Genomic DNA, 16,737 nt, shown 5'->3' on the forward strand with positions numbered 1-16,737 from the left:
TCTTGATACATATTCTATTAAGATTAATTAAGACTTTTTTCATTTGTAAGTATTCTTTTATATATTGCCACTTACTAGAATGAGGCTGCACACACATGAAATAGTTATATATTTGTGCAGTTTCATCCTGCTAAGTGGCATTCTGAAAAATAATTTTATATATTCAATATATAAAATTTAATATATCCAAAGTGGGGAATATTCCATGTTTTCTGTCAAACAAAATAATGTTTTCTTGTTAAACCACAAACAAGTCAACATAGATGCAATACCGGTTCATTAAAAAAATTTTTTTAAAAGCTAAACTTTCCACAGGGGGAAAAAAAACACATAGGATTCTAGTTTACTCAGAATGAGTACTTGATAACTAACTGTTCTGCCACAAATTTTAATAAATCAATTAACAGGCAGAGTATTTTTTGTAGTTAAACAAATCCACTGACTTTGATCAACAGTCTATTCCTGGTGCCTCTAACTAAGCCAGGTCGCAAAGCCTGCTATGAAGGCTTTGAAGGCCCCTGAGAACTTCTCTTTTTTTTTTTTATCTTAAAAGTAAGGCCAACTTATAGTAAGTCCCTTAAATCAAAAGAATGACCTACTGCTTTCTCCCATTAGGAAACAAATGTAATGAGTGCTTCAAAACATTTGTGGAACAGTCCTTGATTCATGAAAAAGAAATAAAGCTTCCGGGAAGGTTAGATATGTTCTGTTGGGTGTCAGATGACCAATGGGCTAAGTGTGTTCTGATGTTGGTGGGTCTGTAAGGGAACTTATTTTTCCCTTTCTGCCAAATGACTTAGTATGGCAAAGCAACAAATGGCAGAGGAAGACTATCAGGTACCCTAATGTTAAAGACAGATGCTTTTGACAAAGGTAGTAAGAGCATATGATATGCCATGTTCGACTCCAACTGATAAACTAGTGACCAATCATGCTCCCTTTAAATAAGAACTTATTTGAATGACTTAATGAACAGAAAGAAACTCAACTAGAGGAAGTCTATTGTATTATTCAAGGTAGAAAAATCATTAAACACAAAAGTCAAGTATAATATCCGTGTTCTCTGAGTTAATAATGAAGATGTGATCCAACACTGAGTCGGACTGTTTTGATCAAAAATAATGCCCTGGCCCTAACCGGTTTGGCTCAGCGGATAGAGCGTTGGCCTGCGGACTGAAGGGTCCCAGGTTCGAATCCAGTCAAGGGCATGTACCTTGGTTGCGGGCACATCCCCAGTAGGGAGTGTGCAGGAGGCAGCTGATTGATGTTTCTCTCTCATCGACGTTTCTAACTCTCTATCCCTCTCCCTTCCTCTCTGTAAAAAATCAATAAAATATATATTTTTAAAAAAATAATGTCCTGGAAAACCTGAGTGTGCCAACATCATTCTTTGACTTAGTCTACCATTGAGTTTTTCTGTGCTTCATAAATTTACTCTACTGGGATTTGTTAGGACTGCACAGAGGCTTGTTGCCCTTTCCCTAAAAAAGGTTCTGAGAAAGTCCCAATTCTCTGTAAAAATCTTTGGCTCCTCAGTATCTCATAAGCCCATCCCAGAAACACACACACTTTTTTATTTGCAAAGCACTTACCATTCCTTTATCATTACAATCTTTCTGGACACAGTTTAGTAAAGTGGGATGAAGAAATGTATCTACGATATCTCAGCATATAACTGAGGCGATCTTCTGTAACAGAAGAGGTAGAACTGCCATGTACCTTCTCTTCTCCCACCTAAATACTACATGATCAAGGCCCAGAAAATGTCTCAGAGTCTCCATGAGTTTTCTTAGGTGCCATAATCTGTTTTAAATTGTCCTTGGGGCTGCTAGATGTACACTTGCCTCGTGCCTATTCCCAGATGAGGAAAATGGTCTTAGTGTGTTTTGATGTTGGTGGGTCTGTAAGGGAACTTATTTTTCCCTCTCTGCCAAATAACTTGGTACGGCAAAGCAACAAATGGCAGAGGAAGACTATCAAGTACTGGAGAAGATAGCCTAATGTTAATTACTTATTTAATATCTATAAATCAATTATATTGATAAAGCATTTCCTCTATCAAATCATCTACATATGTAAATATATGAAGTAGTTATTTTTTATACAATCTGTAAATTCATTATATTATAGGTATTATTTATTATATATGTATTATTTATACAAATTACTTTTTGGTAAGAAGTAGTAAAATAGTCAGAAACCATTTAAGAAAAGTGAAGACGAATGTCCAGTATTGAGATAGCCTGAAAATGCTACCAAATTGAAAACTTTTCAAAGTATGTTATGTCCTAGGCACATGGCTTTATTCCTTCCTTTTCTCATAAAAGAAATGTTGAAAAAAATTCAAATGATGCTTTATAACTTTAAAAATTCAAGAGAATAGTGATATTTAATGGTGATCGCACACGTAGCCTGGTCCCCTTGCCTGCAAGGGTTCAGCAAATGCATTATTGAGACCCTGGCCCTACTGAAACCTCAGTATTTACTATAAGGAGATCGCTGCTAAGACACTGACATGGAAATCAATTAACAAGCAAACCAAAAGAAAGCAGCCAGGCTCAGTGGGCTCATCAAATCTATTACTAAGCATGACAGTTCTTCCTTCATAAACTCTTGTACTTACATGGCACAAACCGAACAGGTAACAGTTTTATTACTTTTTGAAGCACAACTTTAATTAATCTTCTGACAGTTTGTTTCTAATAGATACAGAGAGGAAATAAGATAAATCACAAAGTTAATCTGGAGGGGCCAAGAAGTGGAGATGCTTTAAGCATTACAGTCATTGGTATTCTTTCATCTCAGTTTGGAAATTTGCCTTTGAGTAGTTCACTGAAACTCCCCACACATGTGTAGCTAAGCTCTCCACTCTGGGCAGCCAGTGTCCACCACTCCTCGGTCAGTAAAATCTGCTTAGGATTAACAGCTGTACCCAGGTGGTTGCTCCAATAGCTTCTCCCCTCCTCTTTCATCCAACATCTACTTTTCTCTGCCTCCTCCTCTTCCTCCTTCATCATTAATACACCTGCTTTCTACCTGAGAAGAATCTCATAATCGATTTCACAAAGATGTGTAAAATAACTACTAGGGTATTATGTGTGAATCTTCAGAAATACCTACATTTTTCTAGGATAATCTATAGTATGTTTGTAATGAATAAATGCTGTAAAAGACTCATCATACAAAATGTGAGACTTGAATAGAGGTTTCAGTTGCCTTGTCTCAATCTGGTAAACCTCGGGGGAGGAGGGGAGATAAAGACATGCCTGCAAGGATCTTGCAGATTGTGTGACATAAACAATGGCTGGCAGGGATTTTGATTCCTAGGATCCAAACAAAGGGCTATTTACAAATAAAGTGGTGATGTAAATAATTTAAGCTTTCCCCTAGAGTTGGCTTTGTCCTCACGAGTCTTCCTTCTCCTTTCAGCCTTCTTAATCACCATGTACAGCCTGGATCCTATGGGGAAATGTTGTGTCGGCATCAAATAAACAACTGGGATGATTCTTTTGGAACAAATGCTTCAGGAATTGAGGAGATGATTGTGGCCAGGACTAGAGTTGGTGTGGTGGGGGAGAACTCAGGGTATGAATTCCCTCTCTCTCATAACAGCAGGCACCTCTCAGAGAAGCGGGATACCTGTGGCTGCGGTGTGATGGAACCCCACACCCTAGATATGGTATCTGGCCAACTTTTAAATAGACAGTCAGGTATATGGGCTTCTTATACATAAACCCCTAGGAGCAGAGCAAGATCTCATTAAGCCAGAAGCAAGGTTAAGTAAAGCACATACTAAAAATAGTCAAGATCTTGTTATTCACTTGCTCTAAGAGTAGAACATGTGAGTGAAATTTGAACACTTGATAGTCATTCATACAAGAGCAGCTGGAATTCAGAATGAGTCAAGTATAATAGGACGAACACAGCACAGCACAGTCAACAGAATGTGGATCAAAATTCACACTCAAACACCAGTTCTGTGTCCTTGAGCAAAGGAAGCTACTCTCTCACTGTCAAGTTGCTCAGCTAGAAAATACTTCCTTCCAGGGTTATGTGAGGGTGATTAGCAGGAAGTGATGTGTCGGGATGTTACGACAGGGATCACAGGTATAGATATCTTTAGAAAAGTCAGAGCTGCAGCTCAATGCAAGAAAGAGAAGCTGTGGTTCGGAGGAGGCCACATAGGTCAGTCTTCCCTGCTGAGACTTGGGGGGAAGTGAGCTAATCACCAGCATTAGTTGGCAGAATGCTCACAGCAGTCCTGACCTGCCCAGGGCAGGAGCTGGGGAAATAGTTACAGGTAGTGAGGAAAATAGGCAGAGTGTGATGACAGAACTACAAACCTGGCAGTGCCTGCTGGGTTCATGGTGAGAGCTGATGCTCTATAAGGACCTTGCCTCCCACCTAAATACCTGTGCAGGTGGATGAGGGGAAACCAAATCAGCCCATCCCCATGTCTGTAAAATAGCAGGTATTCAGTCAAGATAGCTAGACCCATTATTAGGCAACCTTGCACTAAAAGGGCTACTTTTATAACTACATTGTGCCTTCATTTCTCCATCTGAGTAGATAAGAGCAGCTGCACTTGTCTCTGTGGTTGTAGTGCTGGTTGGAGGGCACTGAGATCCTCTGTGTGGACTGGCCTCAGCCACTGGGAAGAGATGGATGGGAATAGAAAGATTATCTTTCCAGGGATCAGGAGTGAAAACCTGTCCACGTATCAACAGCGTGCCACAGTGATGCCACAGGAGTCATCCTCAGTGCCTTCCAGCATAGGTGACAGGCATGGCTGCAACAGTAGAGGGATGGGTTTCAGTGCAAACTCTTTGTAACAAGTGCTCTCCGACCCTCCACATCATTCATACTTGGTCACCAGAACCAGTTGATATACTAATAATTTATATCCTAAGAATCAATAACAGGTATATAGATATTGCTGCATCGATCTACAGATGAAAGCTGAGATAGGGAGGTCACAAGAGCAAACAATTTTTAAAAATCCTGATATACCAGGAAAAGTAGGGATAGTTTTTGAGTTTTTTCCATCTATTGAATCTATAGCAGTGATTGTTTGGATAGATTTGGCATCATGAATAATTAAAACAGCCGTGCCTGTCCAAGTGAGCATTGCAGTCTTCACTGATATTGTATTGCATGATTCACTTAATTTAATAATAGGAGACAATTCATGGCTCCTTAATTGACTGAAGTTTACTTTTTAAAAGAAGTAATTAAATCTCAAACTCCCTAGGCTCTCCTCTCGTCAGATCTCCAAGTCTGTGTCTAATTTCCTAAAATCTTACAATGGAGACCAAAGATTTAATTTCAGAATAGCTGAGTACGTATGGGGAAAGGGGAGAATTGATGTGTACCCTCACCACTAGGAAGGTGCTTTGTTTTTTTAAAGGAATGACTTATTTTACAATGAGAATTTTTGCTAATTTCTTTAAATATTTTAATTAATGCCTTACAATAGCCTAAAATAAGATCATTCACAATGCTTGTAAAAAATAAATTATATCTGCTTTAAAAGTGACTTGTTTATAAAAGGAAATATCAATATCAATAAAGTAAAAAGCATTACGATATTACTAACCAGTCATTTCATAGAATCCTAGGTTGTTACAACTGATTGGGATCTTACAAAGCTTCAATCCAGTCAATTCCTCATCTGACACTCATCTTGAAAAACTTCAGACAGGAAGAGACTGAGATTGAATAAATAAATTGCTCAGAGTCCCCGACCAAATTAGTGACAAAGCCAAGAATAAGACACAGTTATGTGCCCACCAAATCAAGATACTGCTTTTCAGTATTGTCTACAACAACAACAACAAGCATTTGATAAGTCTTTATTGTTCTTTGCAAAGCCTTAACATTCATTACTTCATTTATTCTCATAAAAATCCTATAAATAAAAATTATCATTCCCTTAACAACTCCAGAACTGAATTCTTGCTCTCCCCTCTTCAAGTCTGCTCCTTCTTTAGTGCTCTCAAGCCCAACCCCACCACCTTCTTGTTCAAGCCAAAAATCTTTAAGTCACCCTTGACTCATCTTTTCCTCCCATACCCACATGCAATCCAACAGCAAATAATATTTCAAGTCTAACCACTTCTCTCTAGAGCTGGGAGCCTTCAGTCCACAGGCCGACACTCCGTCCACTGAGCTAAACCGGCCAGGGTTCCTATATTAAGGTGATCTACAGTCCTGGCTGATGTGTCTCAGCCGGTTGAGTATAGATCAATGATGGCGAACCTATGACATGCGTGTCAGAGGTGACACGTGAACTCATTTTTTTTGGTTGATTTTTCTTTGTTAAATGGCATTTAAATATATGAAATAAAGATCAAAAATATAAGTCTTTGTTTTAGTATGGTTGCAAATATCAAAAAATTTCTATATGTGACACGGCACCAGAGTTAAGTTAGGGTTTTTCAAATGCTGACACGCCGAGCTCAAAAGGTTTGCCATCACTGGTCTAGATCAAGCATGTTATCTCAAAGGCTAACACGAACCAAATAAACAAGGTTTACGTTTATGTGGACCGCAAAAACACAAAAGCTTCAATTTTCATAGAAACATAGGTTTATTTCAGTAGAGACATGCTGAATACAAAGGGCTGAAGTAAATGAGTAATTGTTAATATAAAATAGAACATTTTAATAAAAATTAATACTTTTTTTGAACATTAACTTACCAGACACTGAATAACTGCACAAATAAGCATAACACAAATAAATCTATTTTTCTTGTTCTCTGAGAGCAAAATATTTCCTGTTGCACACACCTAACAAGTCAGTACAAGACTAATGATGTGGCAATCAGCTGCTAAAACATTCACTGCTAGTATTAGTGGAGCGAAGTGGTGCGCCTGCGCATAAGGCACGTAAGCGAAATGAATGCAACACGATTATAGTAATAAATCATTAGCAAACGCTGTAGTTTGTTATTAATAATTATGTATAACAGGATATTGTAAAAATTAAGTTACAAAATTTTTATTAAAACGTTTCTTACATACTGTTACATTGGCTGGGCCGCAAAAATATTCGTTGCGGACCATGAGTTTGATTGACATGCTTGGTCTATGCTATAGTCCAGTGAAAATCAGGTAAAGTAACATCTTTGCTTAAAAGTTCCCAAAGCATTCTCATGTAAAATCTAATAATCTTGCTCACTCAGCTCCAGCCATTCTGTCCTTCTTGCTCTTCTTCAAGCATCCCAAGCATTCTCTTGCCTCAAGGCTCCAAAGCTCTTTCACCCTTTGTTCTCTACCCAGAACATTCTTCTATTCTTCCCTTCCTTCCTTCATTTAGCTTTCTTCCAGCCCTGACTCTCTCTCTCTCTCCCAATCTCTCTCTCTCCCTTCCCTCCTTCTATGCATAGCTAAAAAGAGTTGTCTTCACTTCTCTATATTCTAATTCAACCTTTATTCTTCAATCCCTTCCCATCTTGCCTCCACCTCTGAATTTACTCTTTCTAGGACCTCCTATAACCTCCATATAACTAAAAATCAGGAAAAATATCTTCTTCATTCCTGATGACCTCTTATAGCATTTGATACTACTTACGCCTTTTGATCTTTTGAAACCTCAATTTCCTTGCCTTCTAAAAAGCACAACCTTCTCATTTCCCTCCTATCTGGTTCTCCCTGCAGGTTCACTCTTCTTCCTATAGCTATTAACCATCCAGTTCTTCACCCTAGGTGGTCTCACCAGGCCCTCCCCAAACTTGTGAACCTATATTTCTCTTCTAGAGTCCAGATTCACATGTCCAACTGCCTTCTCACATTTATTTATTTTTTTTTTACATTTTATAGGTGTGGCAAAAGCAACAGGTCCAAAACCAAACACACGATCCATACTCCTAATCCAGCACTAATAAAAATAAACGAAGCAACAAAGAATCCAATTTTTTAAAGTCAGGTCGTCTTTGATGTCCTCTATCTCTGTCAATGGCACCACCTTCTTGTTATATCATGCAGAGCTCTGTGTCACCTTAAACAAGTTTCTCTTCCCCACCTCCTCATATCTTCCTATCAATTAAATTCTATTATTTCTACCTCTCACCCCTAAATTGTCTACATGTCTCCATTTCTTCCAGAACCACTCCATCTAAACTACTATTGCATTTCACCCAGATTACTGACTGGCCATCTTTTCAATATTGTATTGAAAAAGCACATCTGTTCATATTAAAGCCCCCAATTAAAGCTTCTCCATGGCTTTCCCATTTATATTAGGATGAAGCTAAATTCCTTTTTTAAAAAAAGATTATAAAAGCATTGTCTGGTCAAACCGCCCCCCGCCTTGCATCCTCAATCTTAGCTCTTGAGTGCTGCCTCACACTGTCCTTTAGCCACACTTTTCTTATTTTTAAGTATCAGCCCATTGCAGATTCTTTGCAAATATTCCCTGCCTCTCTTTACTCAGGTAACTTATATTCATCTTTTAATTAGTAACCAGTGCATTTCTTTAATGAAATGTTCCTTTACTCCTCCACATACCACCCCCACCTAGGCATTTTGGCTAATTATTTAAAATTTTATGAATTTCAGTTTTTTTCAAGTGCAACATTTATAGAGAAACAACTGGTATAAAGAAGAGTAAAATAAATTGTTTTGAAAATGTCTATAGTAAGCATTAAACAAATTTTATTGTCTCCTCTCCTGAAACCCCCCTGTCCCCATGATTGTGCAGGACCAAGAACATTGCTGCTGTAAACTATGCATTGGGAATTGAAATAAAAAGAGAATGGCCCCTTCTTTCCACCTCTATGGGAAAATAATTTGATTAGTAATTGGGTGGCCATGATTTTTCCATAAATTCCACTTCTGAATTATTATGCCTGTTTCTAGTAGAACACATAAATTCCAATGATGTGAGGTTCATATTTTCAAATTTCTACAAGAGATATTGTCAAATTATGTAAGCACGCAGGAAACAGGGGAGGGAGAGAGCAGGAAATACCACCAGACCAGTGGTCAGCAAACTCATTAGTCAACAGAGGCAAATACCAATAGTACAATGATTGAAATTTCTTTTGAGAGCCAAATTTTTTAAACTTAAACTATATAGGTAGGTACATTGTTATTACCTTAATTAGGGTACTCCTAAGGCTTAGGAAGAGCCACACTCAAGGGGCCAAAGAGCCGCATGTGGCTCGCGAGGCGCAGTTTGCCGACCAAGGCACTAGACTACAAGAAAGCTAGGAGAGGTCAAACCCCCTGTCTGCACATATCACGATATGATCAAGCAAAAACACAATATTAAGCAGTGTTCATTTGGTACAGTAGCATTCATTTTAGCATAAAATTTTAGAAAATCACTTGTGATTTGTTATAATAAGTCCTGATCTATATAGCAGCTCATTCTTGATAAGAGAAAACACAATTCTCAGTTTACTTACAGGTGATGGCAGCCTTAGCCCTCCAGGGGCATAGTTTTCTCTACTAATCAGTTCCATTTTTAAATGTATTTGAGGTTTATAATTTATTTTCTGATCATTTAGTTCTTATGTGTCACCTCTCTTTTACAAATCACCATTTTTAATAGAAAAGTAGAGAGTGTGGGTGCACATAGCAGTGTCTGACATTAGAGTTAGACATTCAAGTTTGCATTTGCATATTTGTAATGCAATAACATTCACATGCCTATGAGGTATCCTGTGATATAAAAGTAACAACAATTCCATTGACATTGTGGTGCTTCTCGCTTAACCCTCTCTGCTAACACTTCCCTATGCAGAAGCAACTCACATAGAAGGTTGATCCAGGGATCGGATTAGGAAAAGTATCTCCCAACCTTACCAATTACATTCTTTCTCCTCTTCCTGTAATCAATTGATGTTCAGGAGATGGAATTTCATCCCTTGGGGAACTTGATTTGAAATCAATGTGACCAGATCTTCCTTCTACTCTGTGGCTGTAAATTCTCTTTCAGGAAAGAAAGTGGCTTTTCCTGGTGGAATCAGCCACCCTAGCTTCCAGGAAGTGAAGGGGAGAACCTAATGTCCCAAGGAGTAAGCCCACTGAAAGCTCATCTCTTCAGTGTTTGTGTATTATACTGAGGCATGAAATTCAGATAACTGCTGCATTGCATGCATTTACCATAATTTACTTAAGCATTCATCCAATGTGGTGCATTTAGGCAGTTTCCAATTTTTTATTACTGAAATGAAAACTGTGATTAATATCTTTATGCAAAAATCTTTTCATTTCAGAATATTATTTTAGAATGGATTTTGAGAAGAGGAATTACAGGGTCAGAAGGAGGATAAATTACTTTCCGCTAAACGTGTACTTGAGGTGAGCTACACTAACAGTTTGGGACATTCTTGAGAATTAGACAGGCTAGGGTTACTGAAAGTGTAGCAAAAAAAATAGCATGAAAGCAAAATAGAAAGAGAGAAAGAAAGGTGAAAAGATGCCAAAGATACACTTCACCTATTACACAAGTGGGCCTTGGGCTGGTTCTGCATAAGATAAAAGAGTCTTTATTCTATTTTCTTTTCATGTGATCTCTGTATCCAGGATCTAGGTCTTGGGCTAAAAATGTTACTGCTCAAGGTCAGTTATAATATTATAACTTAAAAAACAAAAATTTGTGTTTGCTTGTATGGTTATGCAGATTCCAAATTCAGAACAGGGAACTAGAAGCCAACTTGAGGAGGAAAAAATGTGAAATAGTTAAAGGCATAGATTCCAGAAAGTGAGTAGATGGATGAGTTCAAATATTGGTTCCACCACTTTCTGTGTGACCTTAAACAAGATATCTAATGTCTCTATGCCTCAATGTCCTCATCTATGATATGGGAACAAGTAACCCATAAAGTTGCTGTGAGGATTGAAAGAGTTAATAGTAGAAAAGTATTTAGAACAGTACCTGGCACATACTAAGCACTATAAAAATATTTATTATTATCATTATGAAGTTGAGAAAATAATGAAGGCTGAGAGAAACCTTTTTGGTAGTATGAAAAGAATATTAACAGAGAAAAAACAGGATAGTAGGAAAGCAATTGAATGTTTTACAATAGTGCTAACTATGATAGAAGGAAAGCCTATTTTATGCAAGCAAACAACAACAAAAATAGGGTGAAAACTGGTTTTTCAAAGAATTTTCTGGTAAGTGGAATTAAAGTCAAGACAATAAGTTTAACAAAGGAAGACTGGCTAATCTTTGTCTTGATTACCCCAAGAAGCTGGACATCCTTAGACTAACAAGGTATCTATAGTTAACATAATAACTACGCACTTGCAGCTAGAAGCCTGGGATATACTTCAACCCTAAAAACCCAGACAACTTCATTTCAAGATTACATGTGGTTTTGAAACAAGTATATTCTTAGGTTCATCTTAAACAAAACAACCAGGTATTCCAGTGAGGTCTGTACTGATCCAGTTTCCAGCTTGTGAAATGGAGCCCTAATTAATGGTAACTGACATCGCCAAGATGAATCCCCTCCCGCCCCCCCCCCCAAAAAAAAGTAGAAGAAGAAAAATATTTTTGTGACTATTTACATACCTCTATCTGGCATAAGTTCCTAAACATCAGAGGAAAAAAAATATTAATGGGAAGGACAGAAGAAGAAAGGAGACTGTGTGTCCACATTACACAGAACAGGCACCTTAGGAAATATTGGTTGAGGAGGAGTAGGAGGAGAAGGAAAAAATGAAAAACTTTCCATTTCCCAATTTGGCAGTCCATATGAGACTGTGATCACTCACTCATCTGACAAGCATGTTGTCAGTGAGCAGAGCTGATATACAAGCCCAAAAAAGTTCTTTTCTGAAATCCCACAGCACTTTGACATTTATTTGGTCAAGCCTACTTGTTCTACAAGACAATGCATTTGTAAGGCGTATCTTCTGAGAAACCAATGGTAGGGAACATCTACTTTGCATCGCTTTCAGCATCTTGCATGTAGCAGACACTAAATAAGAACTCAATGCATGAATAGCGCCCCCTAAATTTGAACTCTTTTGTCTGCTTGGCCAATTTCATCCCATTCATTCATTTTTAATAAATATTACTAAGAAAATTGGGTTGCTCACATATTCTCAATGAAAACCAGGATGTGCACTGCAAGTATTCCTAGGCGTCTTCAGCCACTTCAGTGTTTTCCCACGAAAGTTTGCACTGATTGGTTCTACTTGGTGGACATGCATTTAAACACTTTCCTAGGGCTGTTTTTGTTCTCCCTAAACTGGAAAAAAAAATCGCATTTTCTGTTCTCCACTTTTCCTCCTACACATTTAGCTGTTGTGCCAACTAAAAAGAGTTAGTTTAAGGGGGAAAAAATCTCCTGCAGGGTTTAACCAAATTTACACTGATTTGTCAAAGTACACAAAATACAGAATTGCAACCAAAATGATTATTGTCCAGAGAGGTGGACACAGTGTCCTAGCGTGGTCCTCTCCCCTCTCTGGCTATCTCTTGTAATCCCCTGACGCTATGTCAACTAATGGAAATTTACCTTTCAAATAACCTCGAGCTCCCATGATGATTTAAAACCCTTCTCTTTTCTTTAGACTTCTTTCCCTTCATCTGGTAACTAGTGGCCCGGTGTACGAAATTTGAACTGGAGGGGTAGGGGTAAGGGGGTCCCTCAGCTAGGCCCTGTGCCCTTTTGCAGTTTGGAGCCCTCGGGGGGTGTCCGACAGTCAGACATCCTTAGTGCTGCCAAGGAGGCTTCTAGCTGAGCAGCGCTCCCCCTGAGGAAGCTCACTGACCATGAGGGGGCAGCTCCTGCATTGAGCATCTGTCCCCTGGTGGTCAGTGCATGTCATAGCGACTGGTCCCTCCATCGTTCAGTCTATTTGCATATTAGCCTTTTATTATACAGGATAATAATAATGCCATTTACTAAGTACCTACCATATGCTAGGTAAGTATGAGTAAACCCATGCTTACAGCAAGCATGTGAGGTAGATCTCATCACAGTCTCAATTTATGCATAAAGAAACAGTGAGTCAATTCTCCAAAAGATCTCAGCTAGAGAATGACAGAGCCAGGATTCCAGCCTGGATGTGTCTCAGGTTCAAGATGATGATGTTTCCATCATGGTAAACAGTCTCACATTTTTTGGATAAGATGGTCTGTTCTACTCAGGCTCAGCACAGGAAACAGTGGGATGTCTCCTCTAAGTCCTGCCATCACTTAAACTTGTCCGACATAATGGTTTATACAGCTTTGTAATTAGATTTGCAAATCACATCACCCACATCTGAACACTGAGTTTCACACCCTGCCACCACCTACATCCTGCCCTTCAGCATGTTAAGTACATAAAGTGCTTTGAACTCATCAGGTTTCCTCAAATCAAATATGTTTGCTCAGAATGTTCCTTGGAAAAAAGCATGTCCATTCTTCTATTCATCCTTCCAGCCAGGCTCGACCCGCAGCTGCTCAGCAGCTTTCAAACATCCCTGAAGTCATCACATAAAAGTATGTGGTTTTAACGCCTCCTTTCTCTCAACTTTAAACTACTTGCAGGTAAAGTTTTCTTTATCATTTTCCCCAGTTTCCAGCAAAGTATGATAAATAGCAACTCTGCCATAACATTTATTCAATTCATTAAGATTTCATGAAGTTAGTGATGCCATAATCCATCCTTTCCCTTTCATTCTGACTATAAAACACCAAATTTGTATTTCAGATATGTTGTGTTAGGTTTCCATTTTTTTTGAACTTGGAAAATTCCAAAGAATAGTTGCTAAGCCATGATGTCACAGAGCCAGAAAGGCAATTTGGTTTAGAACACTACTTACTCAATGAATAAAAACAGTTAGGTTCAATATTTGTTGTGGTTTTTTTTCTTCTTTTGTTTTACAAGGAACAGGACTTCAGAAAATACTAAAAATGACTGTGACATATTCCGTGTGGCATAATACCACTGTGCAAAGCAAGGACACAGTTCGACATGTGTGAGTTTTGGTTACCACAGTACCAAGCTAAGTGGGGACCACTTTATACAACATTCAAAACGCAAGGGCTTGGAAGCGGTCCATGGAAGTAAGGGACCCTGAAGCTTCAACGTCATTAACTTCATGGTAAGCCCACCTCCAGGGACAACAGAAACAGGGATAAACCCCCAGGAAATTGAGCCAATCAGAACCTGTTATCTAGGTGGGTGCAGGTCAATGACATCGTGACCAACTATACTAGTGAGGATAGAGAACCCAAAGGAAGCCAAAAGATTGAGAAGGTGGCCAAGATATTTTAGAGGGAGAAATAAATTCCACAAAATGCTTATGAAAGTGACTGGCACAGTGTTTGGCAAAGAAAAGACATTCGATGTTTTTTGTCACTAGCCATAGACGCTGGGCTATAGATTGAGGATCTCTCCATTAATTCTAGAACAGGATCAGGACAAGCAACACGTAGCGGGCTGCACATTCTTCATATGAAGATAGAGCTCAGGACAGAGGCTCAGAATGTCATTACAGAACCTTTGATAACACCTGCACAGTAATCCCTGTGAATAACTGGGATTACCAACAATAAACAACCAAAGCTTAAAGAAATCTTGGCAAAATCTTTTAAAAATTTCTAAACTGTGCCCGGCCAGTGTGGCTCAGTAGTTGAGTGTTGACCCAGGAACCAAGAGGTCACTGGTTCAATTCCCGGTCAGAACATAAAAACATTTTGTAAAATGTCTAAGCTGTAATCTGTCTCTTCTACTAAATTTGCATGTTTACATAGTGAATGCATGAATTTAATGCTAAGTAGGTAGCAGTCTTCTTTTTAAATATATTTTTATTGACTTCAGAGAAGGGAGAGAGAGAGAGAGAGAGAGAGAGAGAGAGAGAGAGAGAGAGAGAGAGAAACATCAATGATGACAGGGAATCATTGATTGGCTTCCTTTTGTACACCCCCTACTGGGGATTGAGCCCACAACCCGGGCATGTGCCCTTGACCAGAATCAAACCCAGAACCCTTAAGGCCATAGGCCAATGCTCTAGCCACTGAGCCAAACTGTCTAGGGCAGTGGCAGTCTTCTTTAATACTATTCCTTGGCTCTGAAAAAAACCTTTGTCCAAGGTGCACCAGTTTTACAAAGATTATGATGTTTCTATGAAAGCATAAAGTTTAGAAGTCACCTAAAGAATAATTCTCAGTAGTTTTGCTAAAAATTTTATCATTTGTGGATGATGAAAAACTGTAGATTTTTTGTGCTATAGTTACAGAAAGTGTCTGCTGGTGCTTTAAAGCAAGATGTCCCATATTTGGCCTATAAATTTTTGTTTACAAAAATGCACTTATTAAGCAATAATATTTCCTACATGCACACACATGGATATATATCAGATAGAAAAAAAACTACCACTTAAAACTTGTGATCACAATAATAACTAGTCTTAACACACTAAGTGTATATAATTTCAGCCAAACCCAAAGAAATTTGGCACTTACGTTTGTTGTGATATAATAATAATCTGTATAATAAAAGCCTAAGCGACCCTTATGGCAGAATGACTGGAACAACTGGTCGCTATGATGCGCACTGACCACTAGGGGGAGACACTCAATGCAGGAGCTGCACCCTGGTGGTCATTGCACTCCCACTGGGGGAGCATCACTCAACTGGAGAGTGCAGCGGCAGTGGCAGGAGCCTCTCCCACCTCTGGCAGCGCTAAGGAGCAGCGAGTTAAGTGGTAAGGAGCAAGCAGGCAGGCAGGAAGGAGCAAGGGATCCCAGATTTCGAGAGAAATGTCTGACTGCTGGTTTAGAACATTCCCCAAGGGGTCCCGGACTGCAAGAGGGTGCAGGCCAGGCTGAGGGACCCCCTCACCTGGTGCATGAATTTTGTGCTCCAGGCCTCTAGTAGTAGTAATAATAATAATAGCAGCTAACTATTATGTAGCTTTTACTATGCACAGGGCATAGTGCATACATTAATTCATTTAACTCTATGATGTCATACAATCAGACAATAGGCATGATTCTGTGCACTAGGGATAGGGAGTGTGTAACCAAGAAGAAAAATGATGAAAGAGACCCCTGCCCTCCGGCAGGCTATTATTCTTGCCATGTAGCAATGAATAGCACTCTTCCTTTTCCAAATGAGCATTTTTATTGTAGTTACTCTATCACTCTATTCCCACTGTATATTAAGGTAAGAGATGTGGGAGGGAGACAACTAGACAGCCTTTTTAAAGCAGAAACTGCAAGAATATAAGAAGTCACATCTAATGCTAATGGGGAGGGTACTACCTGGAGAGACTGTTCTTTAACTCAGTGCAATGATGGGACTTTGGATTGTTTCCCTTGGTGAGTGGGCTCCATGTGCAGGAGGAAAATGTAAACAGATGACTTAACTAGACAAATGAAGTGTAGCAGAGACTGACTGGCTAGCTATATAAAACTTGTCCCTTGTTATTTTGTACACACAGCCTGATAACACTTGCCATACTCATTCCCAGTTAAGAGAGTTACTGAGTTCTGGTCACTGGCACTTAGGTGGAAGTACAGGCTTCAACCATGAAGTCTCCCACATGAGCAATAGAAGGTGGTAGTGGAAAGTGGAGGAAGGTGATTTAAAGTATGGTTGGATAGCCTCTCTGAGAAAGTCACATCTGAACAGAGTTCTGATGGAATTGAGAAAGAGACCCAAGTACATATCTGAGACAAGAACCTTCCAGGCCTAAGGAAGAGAAAATGCAAAGATTGTGAGAGGCGGGAGCATAACTACTGTGTTCTACAAAACTAGAAAAAACAGTATGGTAAGAAA

The 16,737-nt window shown here is 39.0% G+C and overlaps 1 protein-coding gene across 3 annotated transcripts in view; it reads right to left on the minus strand.

Moving 5' to 3' along the window:
* The window catches only part of NRG1 (neuregulin 1), a 1,008,204-nt gene that overhangs the window by 905,254 nt on the left and 86,213 nt on the right, over positions 1 to 16,737 (minus strand). The gene's annotated exons all lie outside the window — the stretch shown is intronic.

This window comes from Myotis davidii, unplaced genomic scaffold, assembly GCF_000327345.1.
Source record: "Myotis davidii unplaced genomic scaffold, ASM32734v1 scaffold93, whole genome shotgun sequence".
Lineage (NCBI taxonomy): Eukaryota > Metazoa > Chordata > Mammalia > Chiroptera > Vespertilionidae > Myotis > Myotis davidii.